Source organism: Mytilus californianus, unplaced genomic scaffold (assembly GCF_021869535.1).
Source record: "Mytilus californianus isolate M0D057914Y unplaced genomic scaffold, xbMytCali1.0.p SCAF_8, whole genome shotgun sequence".
NCBI classification, from domain to species: Eukaryota; Metazoa; Mollusca; class Bivalvia; order Mytilida; family Mytilidae; genus Mytilus; species Mytilus californianus.
In genome coordinates this window covers 22582077-22602671 of record NW_026262734.1, presented here as the reverse complement: position 1 = coordinate 22602671, position 20595 = coordinate 22582077, and the positions used below count along the sequence as shown (strand labels likewise).

General features: G+C 30.7%; 1 long non-coding RNA gene across 1 annotated transcript; it reads right to left on the bottom strand.

Annotated features, from left to right (window-relative positions):
- Positions 1–15185: 15185 nt before the first annotated feature.
- Positions 15186–16667, bottom strand: LOC127710705 (uncharacterized). Its single transcript, XR_007986289.1, has 3 exons — positions 16564–16667; positions 15935–16091; positions 15186–15590 (listed from the first exon to the last, which is right to left on the bottom strand). It is a non-coding gene; the product is annotated as an uncharacterized LOC127710705 (long non-coding RNA).
- Positions 16668–20595: the final 3928 nt, after the last annotated feature.

Below are 20595 nucleotides of genomic sequence, written 5' to 3'. Positions count from 1 at the left end.
TGTCGATTATGCCTTGTTCGTATAGTGATTTAACATACTCAATGACCTCGGTTTTCAAGTCTGCCATGTTAAATGAATCTAATTGGCAGTAATGTTGAGAATTTAGTTGTCTTGTGACTTTTGTTATGTAGTCTATTCTGTCTAATATAACACAATTTGAATTTTTATCTGCCTTTTTTATTACTATTGTTTCATCATTTTTTTCAAATTGCGTAGTGCTATTCTTTCACCCTCAGTAAGATTATTTTTTACATTTTTTTCTATTGGTAAAAAAGATAATTCAAGTTTTGTTAAATCGATATAATTTTCCAACGTATGGCAAGTAGATGAAGGTTTATATCCTGTATTGCTACGAAATGGATGAAGTTCAGTTTTCTCTTGACTGAACATATATCGACATCGTAGTTTTCTAGCAAATTCATTGTAGTCTTTAAGTATAGACATTTGTGCATTTTTGCTTGATGGCGTTGGTATAAATTTCAAGCCTTTTGCCAACAGGATATAAACCTTATTTGATAATTTGCGTTTTGATAGATTAACTACATGTTTTTTCGCAATACTACATCGCACACGGAAAGAGTTATACTAATCTAAACATATTTTATTGTTTGAAAAGGACAAACAGATTAGACATAAGTCTTTCACATTAGTAACGTCTTCTCCAAACTGTCCTGTTGTAATTTTATAATGTATACTTGAAAGGAGACCAATAAATAAATCAACACAATAATGAATAAATAACATATTGTAACTATATTTATAACTTGCAGCACGGATGTGAAACGGCATTCCATGTTTACTTACCTTTTAACATCATAAGATTGTCGAACTTTCCTAACTTTTATGGAATTAAATTTCGCATAATGTTATTTTCAATACACATGTAAAAAAAAAATTAAATTGTCTCATTATAGAAGAAAACATTTTCACCTTGATTGCAAACAAAATTCTTCTCTAGAGAAGAAAGACAAATGAATACATAATTAAAGTAATAAACAAATCAAATCATATAAAATTCTACAAAACAATTCAACATATTGTCGCGTTCTTATGGGAGACCTGTGTGCCTCTCGTTGCCGACTTCTTCTTATTTGCATATGAGTCGGAGATCCTTCAGACACTTGTCAAAGAAGCCAGATCATTTAATTTCACATTTAGATCATGTTCTTTGCAATAACAATCCAAACTTTTCCGATTGGGTATTATTAGTATAGCCTTCAGAACTAGAAATTGATAAATTAAGAATAACCACAGACACGGCTTCTTCTGCCTTTTATTACCTACTATGTCTGTTTGTTTTGCTCACACATTCTTGTCTATATAATTGAATTCTATGCGACTGTCATACAAGTGAAAGGTTAAGCTAGCTATGAAACCAGGTGTTATCCATCATTTTACACAGACGGAAATACATGTACCAGGCCTGTGTCAGGAATATGACAGTTGTTTTCTATTCGTTTGATGTGTTTGAGCTTTTGATTTTGCCATTTGATATGGGACTTTCCGTTTTGAATTTTCTTGGAGTTGGGTATTTTTGTTTACTTTTCACTGAAATAAGTTAAACCGGAGACAATTTTTTTTAAAAGTTGTATAATTAGTTATCATGGCTAAAAAATATTATTACGCAATTGTTGATCTTTAATCTATTTCATAAAGGGTAAATACCTTTTAAGCCGTTTCATCTGAGTTATGGTTACTAGTGTTAGGCTTGTTATGTTGTCAAATCACTGTATTGTAGTTGAAACAGAAATTGAGAAAATTGGAAAGAGGATACTGCATGCTGTTGAAATAAAACAAAAGGGCAAACAACCAGATTATTCTGTCTAATATAACACAATTTGAATTTTTATCTGCCTTTTTTATTACTATTGTCTCATCATTTTTCAAATTGCGTAGTGCTATTCTTTCACCCTCAGTAAGATTGTTTTTTTACATTTTTTTCTATTGGTAGAAAAGATAATTCAAGTTTTGTTAAATCGATAAAATTTTCCAACGTATGGCAAGTAGATGAAGGTTTATATCCTGTATTGATACGAAATGGATGAAGTTCAGTTTTCTCTTGACTGAACATATATCGACATCGTAGTTTTCTAGCAAATTCATTGTAGTCTTTAAGTATAGACATTTTTGCATTTTTGCTTGATGGCGTTGGTATAAATTTCAAGCCTTTCGCCAACAGGATATATTCCTGATTTGATAATTTGCGTTTTGATAGATTAACTACATGTCTTTTCGCAATACTACATCGCACACGGAAAGAGTTATACTAATTTAAACATATTTTATTGTTTGAAAAGGACAAACAGATTAGACACAAGTCTTTCAAATTAGTAACGTCTTCTCCAAAATGTCCTGTTGTAATTTTATAATGTATACTTGAAAGGAGACCAATAAATAAATCAACACAATAATGAATAAATAACATATTGTAACTATATTTATAACTTGCAGCACGGATGTGAAACGGCATTCCATGTTTACTTACCTTTTAACATCATAAAATTGTCGAACTTTCCTAACTTTTATGGAATTAAATTTCACATAATGTTATTTTCAATACACATGTAAAAAAAAATTAAATTGTCTCATTATAGAAGAAAACATTTTCACCTTGATTGCAAACAAAATTCTTCTCTAGAGAAGAAAGACAAATGAATAAATAATTAAAGTAATAAACAAATCAAATCATATAAAATTCTACAAAACAATTCAACATATTGTCGCATTCTTATGGGAGACCTGTGTGCCTCTCGTTGCCGACCTCTTCTTATTTGCATATGAGTCGGAGATCCTTCAGACACTTGTCAAAGAAGCCAGATCATTTAATTTCACATTCAGATCATGTTCTTTGCATTAACAATCCAAACTTTTCCGATTGGGTATTATTAGTATAGCCTTCAGAACTAGAAATTGATAAATTAAGAATAACCACAGACACGGCTTCTTCTGCCTTTTATTACCTACTATGTCTGTTTGTTTTGCTCACACATTCTTGTCTATATAATTGAATTCTATGCGACTGTCATACAAGTGAAAGGTTAAGCTAGCTATGAAACCAGGTGTTATCAATCATTTTACACAGACGGAAATACATGTACCAGGCCTGTGTCAGGAATATGACAGTTGTTTTCTATTCGTTTGATGTGTTTGAGCTTTTGATTTTGCCATTTGATATGGGACTTTCCGTTTTGAATTTTCTTGGAGTTGGGTATTTTTGTTTACTTTTCACTGAAATAAGTTAAACCGGAGACAATTTTTTTTAAAAGTTGTATAATTAGTTATCATGGCTAAAAAATATTATTACGCAATTGTTGATCTTTAATCTATTTCATAAAGGGTAAATACCTTTTAAGCCGTTTCATCTGAGTTATGGTTACTAGTGTTAGGCTTGTTATGTTGTCAAATCACTGTATTGTAGTTGAAACAGAAATTGAGAAAATTGGAAAGAGAATACTGCATGCTGTTGAAATAAAACAAAAGGGGAAACAACCAGATTATGATGAACGACGTCTCGCTGAGGGTAATTTATTTGGAACAGAAAAACATAAAACGCCAAATTCGAACAAAGATCTAATATAGCTTGCAAGAGAAGACGAAAATGAACATCATCCATCTAATCGGCTTATGGATGAAGCAATAACATTAGATACAAAAGTGAAATTCAAGATAAATGATAATGATCCAGTGACAAAATCTACAACAAACATTCCTGGTACTTCAAATAACAACCATGATGACAACCAATTACACGTAGTAGACACTATGAATCGCAATGAAGACAAACCAATGACAAATACATATACGAATCACAATTCTGACCAGATAACCGAAGCTATGATTAATAAAATGAATGAAATCACATTTTATGTAAAGAATAAAAAAGAAACAATGACAGCCGAGGGTTTGATAGAATGTGGAATATGGGATTTTGCTGGCCAAAAGGAGTACTATGCCACACACCAGACATTTCTTATATCCGATGCAATCTATCTTCTTGTTGCAGATATTACAGACGATATAAAAAAATTTGAGTATGATGATCAGTTTAATTCTGATTCTAGTGGAGGTAAGATTTTAAAAATATATGATAATAAATCTTAACAAAAACCTTATATTATAACTGATTTTTTTGTAAAAAAACGTTTTTTTTTGTTGTGGAATAATACTTTTACACTAAAATGTTTTAATAGTTATAAATGGCTCTAAGCATTCTATGAAAAACATGTTTTCTGCACTGTTTATGATTTCACTATACTAAATTACTACTGAAATTCAGTTGTTGGTTTTTGAGGGCAGGATTGCACAATTCTGTATACGCGGAGTAAGATTTTTACTATTGTAGATATGTATTTGTCAATACTGTTCTGTTTGTGGTTTTGTGTTTATCATACAAAAGCGCAGACTAAAAGTCTTTCCCTTAACTGATTTCCATTGTATATTCTTCGATGAACGTATTAATTTATTTCACTGGTAGATTTTAAAAGTGGAATGTTTGAGATCTCATTTCATGTTTTCGTGTAGGTTAGGGCATTGGTCCTTGGTTGTTTTAGTTTTGATTTAGTTATCTTAATATTTTATTTTCGACAGAACATTTTCTCTAGTTGAGAGATGTGTGTTATTCGCTAAATTGGTTTAAAAATATTGCCGCATATTGGCATGCCATAAGATTAACAGTTTTGTATATTTTTGACATTCGAACATTGACGTCTAGTGATTTTCCATAGTCGGCGATAACTTTTGTTTAATTTGTGATTAGAAAACACAGAAGGGATGTGAATTTTAAAGTTTTAGCACTAGACAGAACTAGTTCTTTAAATTGGGATAATATTATACGCCCGTTGACAGTGTTTTGATTGCTTATTTGAGGGCAATTTTACAATATTATATTCGGGTGGAACTCAAAAGTGAAATAGGTCTGTGATCACGAAGAATAAACGACTCTGTATAGAAGGAGTATATTTTGTCAGTTTAAAGTTGTCCATGCAATCTAGAAGTAAGGTTCAACGTATTTTGCTTTCCCTGTACATAATGCATGATCGTTTATTTTGGAAATGAATTGAAGTTTAACAAAAATTTAATGTAAATTGAAATCAAATTTTCATATTAGATTCCAGCATTTTGAAAACTCGACGGATGAATGTTCACTTTAATTAAAATGTGTATGTGTACTTAATTCTTTTTTTCCCCAACATTATGTTATTTACAGACATATCGTACTTTCTTGTTTATTTGACCTGTTGATACTAATTGTTTTGCTTTTTTGTTATTTAATGTTATTCAGGGTTATATCTGGTCTATATACCAGCTTTGATAAGTGTTTGGTATTACTATAAATTTTCACTTCGTACTAAGAACACAAAAATTATTTATTTGTAAAAATATTTCCTTTCTCTATTGGAACTGTACACGTATACCTAACAACAAAATTATTTTCATTTACCTGTGTTTAAAGTTATTGCAAATGGCTGATATTTTTGTTCGAGCATATTGTTTTTCTTTAATTGTTTAACATTTCATACTGATATACCATGTTACTTTGATTATTCTTCCCTTAGTTTATTTATTTTGTATTTACATTGTATCATATGTCAAATTTATTTGTTCAGTGTATGATCAATGGTGTTAATATGTCCTTTGATTGAGTTAAGCTATTTCAGTTGATATTTTATAGTGTGTCTTTCTATGTTGTGATGTAACACTATTGTTTCGTAAAAAGGGTGAAGGTTTGGTACCATTAAAACGTTTAAACCCGCTGCATTTGTTTGCACCTGTCCTAAGTCAGGAATCTGATGTTCAGTAGTTGTCGTTTGTTGATGTGGTTCATAAGTGTTTCTCGTTTTTTATATAGATTAGACCGTTGGTTTTCCCGTTTGAATGGTTTTACACTAGTAATTTTTGGGGCCCTTTATAGCTGGCTGTGCGGTGTGAGCCAAGGCTCCGTGTTGAAGACCGTACTTTGACCTATAATGGTTTACTTTTATAAATTGTGACTTGGATGGAGAGTTGTCTCATTGGCACTCATACCACATCTTCTTATATCTATATCATAAAACATGTATCTATATATAATATAACTTGAATACATTTAATTTCCACTATACCGCAAGTCTATGTAAGAAATTAGACCATATTCATATTTATTAAAGATTATGATTAGTCTATTTCGAAACATTATTGTAATGAATCGTCTATGCATTGTATATATATGGACAGTATATTATAGTCGAGTTCCACAGCATGCATGGTGCACCGCACCAACAACCGTCTGGGTTAGGTATTTAAAACAATTTTAATTGTCTAGACCGAGTATTACAATTGATATTTTTAGAATCGTGATGTGTAAGGCATTTCTGATCTATCTTAAAGACAATCAATCTATCGAACTCGATTGTCATGAGTAGATAGTTTGTAATAGGCGCATTATTTCGAACCTTGCGTGGAAGGTTAGTGGTTGAATAGGATATTTTATTAAAAACTGTATACTTTGCACGTTTGACGTCGATATTCTTGACAATAGCATCATTTCTGGATTAATTTGAAATGCAAATATATCCCTAGCTTTATGCTTTTATTGATTTGTTTATTTTGTGTATAAATGTTACCGTATAGCGGGTTATTTTCGCGGGTGTAAAATTTCGCGATTTTGGGGCAACAAAGTATACGAAATATTTTGGCGGTTTTTATTTTGGTGGATTCTTAAATTCAAATTAAATATTTTGGCGGATACTGAAATGGTTGCAAGTTTTCAAAATTGACAAACACGGGTCTATTGTTATGGTTAAATGATTGTTTTACCTGCATATCGTCTTATTTATTGATTATATTTTGATACAGTTAATCAATAGAATACCGGTACATAGTTATTTGTCACAGGTGTACAAACATCTTGTAAATGTTACGGTTGATTAGTTACGAAATTGACCGGACCTTTGAAGTACTAATTAGATTATAAAATTATCATGAGTGACTTGCAACTCTTAAATAATTTGACACTTATTTATAAGGATAAAATACCTGACAAGCGTACCTTACACTCTTATATCATTATTTATTTTATAATGTAACCAAAAAACTAATTAAAACCTGATAGCCAGTGAACAATGGCATTTGGCATTTATATTGTTTAAATTAACATAAACCGTTATTGATCCGTCGAACGGGGAAAATAGATAGTTTACAAAACGCTTTAGCTATTAGAAAGTATTGAACGTATGCATAAATTTTCGCGGAATTTAGTTTCGCGATTTCTCCTGACCCGCCAAAATAAGCGAAAATAAACACCCCGCGAAAATAACCCGCTATACGGTATATCATGCTGTATATTGTCTATTGGATATTTATATTGTGTAAATCCAATAAGCTGTATTTGCTTACGGAAATAAAGTATTATTATTATCTGTGTGTGTTTCTCCTGAAACCGGAGCGATCAATTAGGGCAACATTGCTCAGGAATGTTACGACCATCTTCTGTCGCAAATGTGTCTTTAAGTAGCTATAATCCAGTCCTAATTTGTGGTGATTTCAATGGGCGGAAAGGAAACTTACAAGACTTTACTGACTCTATCGGTACTCTACCAGAACGATGCTATATTGATTCTATAAAAATGCGTATTTCTGTTGGAGTTCTTCTTATACAAACAAATTGCTGCATGTTGCAAGGAAGAGGAGATTGTTTAAATGCAATTTTATTTACGTCTCGCCTTCAGTAAATCTGTTGTTGACTACAGGATTACTCCGTATTCTTCATCGAAACAAAATAATGGATTCGAGGCAAAACTTTTGCCCGACTAGCCGAGCGAACACACTATTGAATGACATCCAAACTCAAGAGTCCTGATCACTCAGTGTTCCAGTGTTCCTTTAATTATTCAGAATATGAAAATTATAAGTTCGTCGTTAATTAGCCAATTTCTGAAATAATTTTGTAAAATATGACGTTACGAATATCTCAAATTATATATTTTTAAGATCGAACGATGTTTGCCTTGTTTAGACAAAGTAGTAGATTCACAACTCGATCATCATAATAGTGAACAAAGGATTAACGCAATCTATGGAATTCTTCTAATTGCATTTCATGACAAAATGGACATTGTTCTAGAACACAAGGATCTCGGACAAAGTTAGCACAAGCGTAAACGCCAAAACAACTACGCCGTCCTGGAACAACGAATTACGAAATCTGCTTCGTGAGCTAAATTTTGCCGAAAGGGATATTTTAGTTATCAGGGTGATCGTTGGGCAAACACATAACGCAGGGAGATATTAAACATAAAGCGCAGACAATTTGATAAACGCATGTGACAAGAAGACCAGAACAGAAATATACAGCTCAAAGACTAAATCGAATAAAATCAATCAATCGGGGTAAAAAAAATAATTTTGCCGTGATATCAGTAAACTAGGTCAAAGAAAAACGTCGGCAAACATTGATTGTGTCAGTATGGATAATGGATCAGTGTCTCATAATCCCTCAGGTATTTTACATCGATGGAAAGAGGAGTATTCGAAACTGTTTTCTAGTGACAATACAAAAGTTGATTCTGGATTTAATCAGCAACTGAAAAACCTTAATTCACAACTAGAGTGGGAATATGAAAACCTCACATTAAAGATCAGAAATGTGCATTTATTACTGTTAATGTCCATGAGTCAGTACATATATAACCTGATGTCCAGTTACTCATATAACCACTTGTTTGTTTTTACCAATAACCATGAGGAATTGTTTAGCATTTATTACTGCTAATGTCTGTGAGTCAGTGTATGACCATATGTCCAGTTTCTCATATAGCCATTTGTTTGTTCATACCATAAACAATGAGGAATTGTTCAGCATTTATTACCGTTAATGTCTATGAGTCAGTGTATGACCTTATGTCCAGTTATTCATATAGCCACTTGTTTGTTTATACATGTACCAATAACCATGTGGAATTGTTCCACATTTATTACTGTTAATGTCTGTGAGTCAGTGTATGACCTTATGTCCAGTTACTTATCATGCTATATAGCCACTTTATTTTTTTTACCAATAACCATGAAGAATTGTTAAGGATTGACAACTGTTTATGTCTGTGAGTCAGTGTATGACCTGATGACCAGTTACTCATATAGCCACTTGTTTGTTTATACCAATAACCATGAGGAATTGATCCACATTTATTACTGTTAATGTCTGTGAGTCAGTGTATGACATGATGTCCAGTTACTCATATAGCCACTTGTTTGTTTATACCAATAACCATATGGAATTCTTCCACATTTATTACTGTTAATGTCTGTGAGTCAGTGTATGAAATGATGTCCAGTTACTCATATAGCCACTGGTTTGTGTATACCAATAACCATGAGGAATTGTTCAGGATTGATAACTGTTAATGTATGTAAGTCAGTGTATGACATGATGTCCAGTTACTCATATAGCCACTTGTTTGTTTATACCAATAACCATGTGGAATTCTTCCTCATTTATTACTGTTAATGTCTATTAGTCAGTGTTTAACCTTATGTCCAGTTACTCATATAGCCACTTGTTTGTTTAATATTTTTTGATAACCATGAGGAATTGTTCAGCATTTATACTGTTAATATCTGTGAGTCAGTGTATGACCTTATGTCTAGTTACCCATAAAGCCACTTGTTTGTTTATACCAATAACCATGAGGAATTGTTCAGCATTTATTACTGTTAATGTCTGTGAGTCAGTATATGACCGTTCTTCAGTTTCTCATATAGCCACTTGGTTGTTTATACCAATAACCATGAGGAATTGTTAAGGATTAATAACTGTTAATGTCTGCAAGTCAGTACATGTATATGACTTTTCTTCAGTTTCTCATATAGCCACTTGGTTGTTTATACCAATTACCGTGAAGAATTGTTGAGCATTTATTACTGTTAATGGCTGTAAGTCAGTGTATGACCTTATGTCCAGTTACTCATATAGCCACTTGTTTGTTTATACCAATAACCATGTGGAATTCTTCCTCATTTATTACTGTTAATGTCTATTAGTCAGTGTATGACCTTTTATCCAGTTACTCATATAACCACTTGTTTGTTTAATATTTTAATAACCATGAGGAATTGTTCAGCATTTATACTGTTAATATCTGTGAGTCAGTGTATGACCCTATGTCTAGTTACTCTTTGAGCAACTTGTTTGTTCATACCAATAACCATGAGGAATTGTTCAGCATTTATAACTGTTAATGTCTGTGAGTCAGTATATGACCGTTCTTCAGTTTCTCATAAAGCCACTTGGTTGTTTATACCAATAACCATGAGGAATTGTTAGGGATTGATAACTGTTAATGTCTGCAAGTCAGCATATGACCTTTCTTCAGTTTCTCTTATAGCCACTTGGTTGTTTATACCGATAACCATGATGAATTGTTTAGCATTTGTAACTGTTAATGTCTGTATGTCAGTGTATGACCTTATGTCCAGTTACTCATATAGCCACTTGTTTGTTTATACCAATAACCGTGAGAAATTGTTCAGCATTTATTACTATTAATGTCTGCAAGTTAGTATATGATCTCTCTTCAGTTTCTCATATAGCCACTTGGTTGTTTATTCCAATAACCATGAGGAATTGTTTAGCATTTATTACTTTTAGTATCTGTAAATCAGTGTATGACCTTATGTCCAGTCTCATATAGCCACTGGTTTGTTTATACCAATAACCATGTGGAATTGTTCCACATTTATTACTGTGAATGTCTGTGAGTCAGTGTATGACCTTATGTTCAGTTACTTATATAGCCACTTGTTTGTTTATACCAATAACCATGAGGAATTGTTAAGCATTTCTTACTGTTAATGTCTGTGAGTCAGTGTATGACCTGATGTCCAGTTACTCATATAGCCACTTGTTTGTTTATACCAATAACCATGAGGAATTGTTCAGCATTTATTACTGTTAATGTCTGCAAATAAGTATATGATCTTTCTTCAGTTTCTCATATAGCCACTTAGGTTGTTTATACCAATAACAATGAGGAATTGTTTAGCATTTATTACTTTTAGTATCTGTAAATCAGTGTATGACCTTATGTCCAGTTACTCATATAGCCACTGGTTTGTGTATACCAATAACCATGAGGAATTGTTCAGGATTGATAACTGTTAATGTATGTAAGTCAGTGTATGACCTTATGTCCAGTTACTCATATAGCAACTTGTTTGTTTTTACCAATAACCAAGAGGAATTGTTAAGCATTTATTACTGTTAATGTCTGCAAGTCAGCATATGACCTTTCTTCAGTTTCTCATATAGCCACTTGGTTGTTTATACCAATAACCATGAGGAATTGTTTAGCATTTATTACTGTTAATGTCTGTATGTCAGTGTATGACCTTATGTCCAGTTACTCATATAGCAACTTGTTTGTTTATACCAATAACCATGAGGAATTGTTTAGCAATTTACCAGCCAGTGATAGTTCAAAAATCATCCTTTTTGAGTCCTATCACAGTACCAACCCTTTGTCTGTTAATTTGTTCTTGTCTTCAAAATGCATCAACTATTTGCAACTGAACATAAAGCAACCAGCAATCAATTCATCTTAAGGTTAACTGGGGTAATGCCATCATCGATGTTATAATACCTATAACTTTATGGTAAAATTATATCTTTGTTTGCAATATTATATTCTGTCAATAATGCTAAAATTTTATCTTTGTATGTTTGCTAAAATTTTATCATTTTTCTGCAAAGCTAAAACTTTATCATAATGGAAGCTAAAATTTTAGCTTTTGGTCTGAAAAGGAACCAGCTAAAATTTTAGCCCCTTTAAGTTACTTATTGATTCAAGCTAAAATTTTATCTTATGATTCTTTTCATTGCTTCAGGACTGATGAAGATTGTACAGCAGAATAAAAATGATTGCTCATTTGGGATTATCTCTTGTCCTTGAAATATATTTAAACATGTGCAGAGATATTTTTGCCTGAGCTTTTGTTCTTTTGCAACAATGTTCTGAAAGAAGAAATATAGATGAAAAAAGAAAAATTTGGTAAGTTTTTGAATATTGATAAAATTATAACATTTTGAGCTAAAATTTTGGTTTTTTGCAATTTTCTATAAAAAATCTACTTTTGAGAAAATGTGACAGTCTCAAAATATAAAATCCACCCTACATGTTCTTTTGAAAAGATGAATTTTAACGTTGCATGAAACCCCAAACGAATTGTAAAATAGAGTACAATTTCGTATCTCCCCTTTTACATTGAAAATCGTGCAGTTTAAACATTCATTTAATGGTTTACTTTTATAAATTGTTACTTGGATGGAGAGTTGTCTCATTGGCACTCAAACCACATCTTCCTATATCTATTTAAGCCCAGTCATCCAAAGCGACGAAGACCACGTATGCATGCAAGCTTGTATTAGCATTGTATTGTTATGATTAGGCATACCATTTTGAATCTGGAATATCTGTCTTTATACGCATCTTCCTTCGCTTGTTAACGATCACTTTTGTTTACAAGAAACATTGACAGACAGACGAACATTGGGATAATTGTAAACAATATACTTTGTTTGCGAGTGTTGTGTACAGAAATGGTTCCAAATGCACAGTGCAAGTATAGGCCTTTTTAAAAGTATTATTTAAACAAAGCCTGTCCAGGACAAATTGGTACATATTTTGCCATGAAACTATAATGATCTCAATAAAATGTGTCGTGTATAATAAAAATAACTTCAATTAAATTCAGTATTGTATGTTGAAATAGATTACTTGATCACATAATCATCATGCATTGCCATGTTTCTCGGTGTTATTTATGCTCAGAAAAAATTTTTTTTTTACTATTTATTATTTCACCATATTGCCGAAGTCATATTTTACAAGGATGCTTTATTAGATAATTAATTAAAACATACTTACTTAAACACATATTTATCCACCTGAATACACAATTAATGTAGATTTTATTTGCACTCCATATTGCATCTGCATTCACTAATACTATTACAATAATGCATAGAATAACGAGATGAAGCAGGTGTTTCATACTGGTAATGTCTGGTTAACTAAACTTAGCAGACTGAGAGTTTGTTAGAATTGTATCCGTATTTGATTTTAACTACAATCATTCGGCCAGCCCTCCGCTAAGGCTGTGTCTATTTGTTTTTGTTTTCCTGTGTTTTTTTAATTTTTATTTTCGCAGAAACAAAACCTTACATCCATTAAGGAAGAAAAACAATACATTAATACACACAATACTGAAAACCAGCATGCGTTTTGAATCAAATGGTTACAATGTTACAATGTACATCAACATTTATTTGTATGTGTTCAACGATAACAAACTACGCATCAGTATGAAATGTATGTTGTTATTAGATTTGATGAAATAAAAAATTTCCCCATAGATATGAATGCATTTTCTATAATTATCCTTAAACAAATATTATGCTTTTTCCCCTTTTGTATGCATTATTGTTTAAGCTTGTGCCTAAAAGTAAAACTGCGAAATAAGCAAATATATATACCTTGTACTACTTGGGGAAAGGTGGACGGGTTTGTGGTTACGACGTCATTTGTGAATATAGATGTCCAATTTCTTTTCTTTTACTAGCATGACAAATATGTTAACAACAGTAGAAACGAAATTACATATTCCGATTTATTCTATGAACAAAAGACGTTAGACATTTTCAACATTTTTTTTTTATTAAATTGAGTGCAACAACAAACGGAAGTTTATACAATCAAAAGCCAATTGTTTAGATTGATCAAATGTTGAAAAGTAAGGTTTAAAATGAACGTTTACACATATATGCAAAACCTTTTTTTGGCGTACAAAAAGATGTCAGAAAATAAGTAAATTTAAACAGATTCCCAAACATAATGTATCCTCGTTTGAATAATTGGATGATCAGCTTCGTCCAGTTGAAAATAACTACTTTTGTGTCATCTGGTTGCTTATTTTTCATTGATTCTGAAAATGTATGGTTTATATGGAATTCCCTTTGCAACAGGGAGACCTTGATGTCAATTTGAAATTAATTGATGAATAGCTTACCAATAGACGCAAGATGAACATCGTTAATAAGTTATCCTACCAAAATTGCTTTTTTAACAAAATTCAAGAGAGAAAACTCCTATAAAAATTCAGCAGAGCACTTCGACCTAAAAGTATTGGCGGATTTTCATGTCGCAACTTACACCTTTTAATACACCTAGCTTATGTCTTAACTTTTACAATAGAAGTTATTCAAAATGACCTTGACATGCGACTCGGACTTTAATTTCCTAATCAAGTCTCTTTGACTTATGTTCCATGAGTCCCAAAAACATATCACTCATGTCAAACTAAAAAAGTGCAATAATTCTTGTTGTATGTGAAAAGAAAGTTGGAAAGACATCAACATAAATTTATCAAAATAAGGTCAATGTATATTTCAAAAATCAATGCTCACATATATACGAACATGTTTCTATCTCAATCATACACGTTCCTTAAAGAATGACATAAGTTTTAAGTTGAATACAATGCATATTTACATTGATGACATGCATTCGTCTTAATAGCTTAACAAACAAAAATAGCTAAAATATCTGTACTTATTTGTATTACCCAATTCCTTATTAAAATAATGCCGGTGGACAATAATTGAAAGCACATACACATTTGAAATAATGTGCTAAATATTGTGTTTCATATATTTACATGTAGCTGTATTTTAAATTCAATATTCAATTTAAATAACTATATATAGATTCAGACTTTATCAAAACAAAAAGAGTCTACCCTACTGAAAATGTAAAGTGTGATTTCACTGAAAATACCAGTGGAGTTCCATCAGAGTTCCATTGGAATACCACTGTATTACCACTGGGAAATTTGGTCGGGATTTTCATTGGACATTCATTGTTTTCCATTGGGATATCAGTGGAATATCCAGTGGGATTCCGGTGAATACTCGAGTGGAATACAGTGGAAATTCCATTGGAATACCAGTGAAAACTTCGTTGGAATACCGTTGTTTTCCCACTGGACATTTATTGTTTTCAACTGGGATACCAGTGGTAATTCCATTGGAAATTGTAACAATCAACCAAAGAAAACCAGTGATATTTCAATGGAAATTGACAATTCCACTGAAATATTAGATATCATTTTGCATGCACTGCTTATTTTTGAATGAATTTATAAGAAAACTTGAAATAAGAAAATAACCATTTTAATGCAAGTCAACAATTAAAGAAATTACAACAGTTTATACATTATCCACATTGAAGACCTTTTAAACGAAAAGATCAACCTCTTTAAAATATTAATGTTGATAAATTATCATTTTTTAGTCAAAGATGTATTTACTTAATTGTACATGTAAATCATTTTTCTGGTTAAATCATTCATAAGTCCATGGTAACTTTTGGTCCTCTTGAAATCTTTCACAAATGGTTTTAATTTTCAATTTTACAAATTTGTTTATCGTGCATTAAACAAACAAATTTGTCCAGTTTACATGCATACGAAATACTTTGTCAGTTTGGTCAGTTTTCTTCATCATCCATTGATATTATTCATGAATTAAGTCCAAAGTTTCTACAATACCATGCTCCAGTCTGCAATTATTCAAAAATATATGTTACTGGCATATTTTTTTTGTGTTTGTTTAATTTATTCACAAAATTTATTCACTAAGAGCAATTTAGACACATGTATGTCTATTGTTGAAGACTATGTGTTCTCTAGATATCTTTGGCTATAGTTGTTGGGTTGCTGTCTCTTAGACTTATAACACACATCTCTTTTTATCAAAATAGACTTTTATTGTTCATGGATCAGGTGTCTCTCAGAGGCCAAATAAAATAGTATGTGTGGTTCCAGTTACATTAAAAAAAAATTAGGGTAGGTATTTTTATTTCAAGTGTGGGAAGGATGAAAAAATAATTCAATAAGTACGTACCTTTCAATAATCTTATACTCAAATTTCTTTTTTGCTGCTGGTTCGTTTGTTTTCATCGTGTTTTCATATTATTGGGTGGATATTGATCGATGCACAGTCATCATTTTTGCAGCTTTGTACCTTCACCATGACTAATCCCTTTTAATATATGGACAACCTTAAAAAAAAATGTAAAAACATTTTATTAATAATTTTTAATTCTGGTCATGATCTGTATGCATCATATATTACTGATATTTATATATCATACAATGTACATATATAATTAAGAAGCTTATATCATTTAAGTATAAAGATTCTAAAACACAATATTAACCTTTAGGGATTTTTTGTGTTGCATGTCCATCCAAATCAGAACATGACAAAATTAAGTTTAATGTGCCTGACATTGTGTAGTAAACATCTTTCCTTGATTGTGAAGGCACACAATGTAATTGAATATTGAATAATAAAATTATTATTACATTCCCACCTCCCCCTTTTCAGAACACCAAATGGTCATCCTCAAAGTGTGAACTAACAGAGCACATGAATGAAACTAAAGGGGGTGTATATCTTTTTTTTAATTTTAATGAAAAAAATATTCATGATGTAAAATTCAAATGTAAAACCTCTTAAAAATTACCTACCTGTATCTGGTGTACGTCTGCCCTACATCAACACATCGTCAATTCTTGGTTCAACAGCTAATGTCATGCCTAAATGTTCTGCCTTTAATGTTTATTTCTTTATTTATCGAAGGTTGTTGAATATTAATAATTATTAACATGATTAATGTAACCACAGCTGGACAGGATACATCCTCGTACAATATTTTTAGTTTCAAATTTGAACACATTCCGTGTATTAATGATAACGACGATCTGATTGGCCGATCGGAAATCCCGGAAATTGAGTTATCCAATCAAATCAGCGGTTATATTTATAGTCTGGTAGAAAAAAATGGCAGCCTCCATGAATGTAAACATGTGTGTTGAAAAACAACATTATAGACTACAGTTTCACGAATTTTCTGCTCAAATTATGCCAAAAACACTGACATTTAGCGTTCAATTGATTGGAGCGGATTTTATGTGAAATGTTTCTATAGATTAACTTATATGACCCGAGTTCCAGTGCCGAGTTCAGGACATGAAAATGATGAAAAATTCATCACACCGACAAAGTTAAGATACCGAAACAGTTTATAGAACAATGTGGAAAATGAAAGCCGTTCACTTTTATTTTTCTCAAAAGAACAGTAGACCAGTAACAGTTAATGAACATGATGAAGTCAAAGGAGAAATAATTATATTATTGTATACAGTACTACCTGTGACATTATCTTATTAATGGTGGCCATAAAAAATATGGTCACCATGATGGCCCTAAATGTCCATCATTATACCCCCTGCTGCTTAATTAATACACAAGGTATTAATCAAAAACTAGTCAAGGATAATGAGAAATCATGACTGCATTGAAGTGTTAAAATTACATAACTTACAGGTAAAGTGTCTCAGGGAAAATATATGACTTTTTGTGTTTGTCAAATTTAATAACTGTGATTATGACAAGAAAATTCTAAAATAAAATGAAATAATAAAACTAGTTGAACATATAGCTTCCTAACTTTTTTTTGTAAAAATGTTCTCATGACTGTTTGCAAATGTTTGTTTTGATGTTATAACTTTTAAATAATTCTATCAATTTAAGTTATTTTTTATATGTATATTTTGGCAAGTGAATAATAAATGAATATCATCTTTTAATATAATGCAAACTTTCACAACGCCTGCCTTTTTCCATTGAAAATGTGGTTCTCAAATTCATTTTCTAAAATCAAAATTGTTTATACTTACTGCATTTAACATTGTTTAACAAATGTTTAAGATTATCTTAAGAACTTATTCTAAATAAAATTTAGGTAATTCATTATTTCTCTATTGAATAAATACATGTATATTTAAAATATTCATTACAGAAAAATTTGATAATTTTTTTATTGTCATATAAACATATTACAATTTAATCAAGTTTCTGACAAAAAACAACCCAAAACAAACATTATAATGCAAAGAAATAACAATTCTATGAGAAATCAAAACACATGGGAAAAAGATAGGTTTCTGCCCTCAGTTCTAATGACTTTCTTTTATAAAGGAGCCAATATTTGAAACATGTTCCATGTTTTAGAGGTTTAGCATTTCTTTTACTTTTTGTTCTTGGTTAAGATTTTATTCATAAGATTCAAGATTTTATTCATAAACTGGTCAGACATTATTATGAGAAGGTAAACAAATTTCAAATAGATTATCTCTAAGTTGTTATGTTAATTTTACAAACAATTCTATCCTTTATAGGAATTTTTATTCACCATTTTCTATTTCTAAATTATGACCACTAATTCTTTACTTAGTGAAGCATTTGAGTTTACTGTTTTCATCATAAGTTTTTATTTCATTTTCAAAAATATTCTTATTTTTTTTCTTAAAACTTATTTTTAATCAAGGGCTTTAAAGAATCTAATTCATTCAAGTCCCTGCAATTATTAACTTTATCTAAAAGGCATGAGTTGAGTGAAATATTCTTTGCAAATGTTTACCAAGAATATGTATCATGCATATGTCAGTCCTGCAGTTTCGACAATATAATACACAGAACAAAAAGTGATTTAATTAATAGACCATAAAAATGTCACAATCTATATAGAAGTGTACTTTATTTTTTCTGGAGACAAATTTTGCCTGTTAACTGACAAAATTAGCCAAACTGAAGATAACATATTTGATAAGTTTACAATTGTTTCAAAAAGCAAGACAATTTTTTCTTTAAATAATTTCTTTGTAAGTCTCTTTAGTGATTCTTCATGCAAAACTAATTTTGAGATTTGAAAAATATCAAAGATAAACAAAAATAGTTTATTCTTATAACATATAATGATATTTGTAGTTTTCCTGAATAATAATCATGATAATAGATTGTACAACTTTGTTAACAAAAATTATTGTAAAAGGATTGATATTCATGATATTGATAATTTAAATGTGTGAATAAACTGGCTTGTTAAATTACTTGCTTCATGGTTCCTTTAAACAAATTCCTTAAAAAAATTTGCATGATTATAAGTTATAAGTAATAATAATTCATTTAATAATGCAAACGAACTATAGAATACCATGTACATCATGTACAATAACTTTTTTTTTTACTGAAAAAATAATTATTTAAAGGATTCTCTCTTTTGTTTTCAAATGCTAGTCAATAACTTATCTTTGAATTTTTGTCATTTCTACTCAAGATTTTTTCCAAGAAGAAATTAAAAGAATAAGAAGCAAAAAAACAAATAAAAATAATAATAACATAAAAAAATAAAAACATTAGAAAAAAAGGAAAATATGTTAATTTAAAGACAGAAAAATCAACAAATGATATGAATTAACAAAGACTAAAACAAACATTCTATTCTACATTTTCAAGAAAAGGTGAAATGTCAATTTGAGAAGAAACCTGAGTTACCTGTACAGGTAAATTTTAATGAAACATACAAGCTGAAAACTTCAACCCTGATTAATTTCAACAGGTAACATAATTAGATAAAACATAAACCTATGTTTTTATGACCCCAACAAATCGCCAACATCCCAAGATTGAATACCCCAATAAATGGCCAGCATTCGATGGTGACCATACAAGAGGGTGGACATAACTAACAGGAAGTCACAGGTTGTACTGTACATGTAGACTGTAGTGCAGGGCAGTTGCAAGTACGGTCACTTGAAGAAAAAAAACGGAGTTATCCTAATAATTCGTACAGACTGAAGATAAGTTCTACAACAGAACTGTTAAAAACGGCCCTTTTAAGAGCCATGCACATTTTTCAAAAAGAATTTTAATTGTTTTTGTTCATTAAATCAAACAGAATCTTATCATGCTTATTCTCAACCCAATTTGATATAAAATATTCAGTTATTTATTTATTTATATCATTGCACATTTAATTTTATTTCTTAATAGTTAAAATGTATCCTTTCAATGTGTCATACTCATAGGCTATATGGTGATGCATTATATTCACCCTACATCTGAGGAGCTACCATTTTACTTATTTTATATGGGGGGGGGGGGGGGAGTGTCTTTCAGACCAAATGATTATTTTCATTTGTTGCTAGGCAAGTGATTTCATATTACGTTTAACCATGTAAATTTTTTGAACAAATGTTTCATATACATGTATATATGTAGGTTTATGAAATATTCATTACATCCCATATATTATCATGATTATAATATTTAATTTCTTATCAGTCAGCAAATTATATGTTACAAATTAAATCCTTTATATAATAATCATGCACTTAATTATTTGAAAAAATTGAATAAGAGGTATATATTCCTTTAAATTTCTGAGTCCAAAATTCCACTGGAATATTTGCATTAAATCAAAACTCCACTGAAATATAAACAATAATATTCCACTGGAAATTAATTGGAAAATCTTTGGAAGTTTCATTGGAAATTTCACTGATTTTCCATTGGAATTACAGTGTGAAAAATATTCCAGATGTTTTGGATAAAATTCTAATGGGATTCCATCGGAATATTTTTTTCCACTGAATACCAGTGTAATTTCACTGGAAATCCAGTGGAATCCCGTACTCATTTTCAGTAGGGTAGTCATT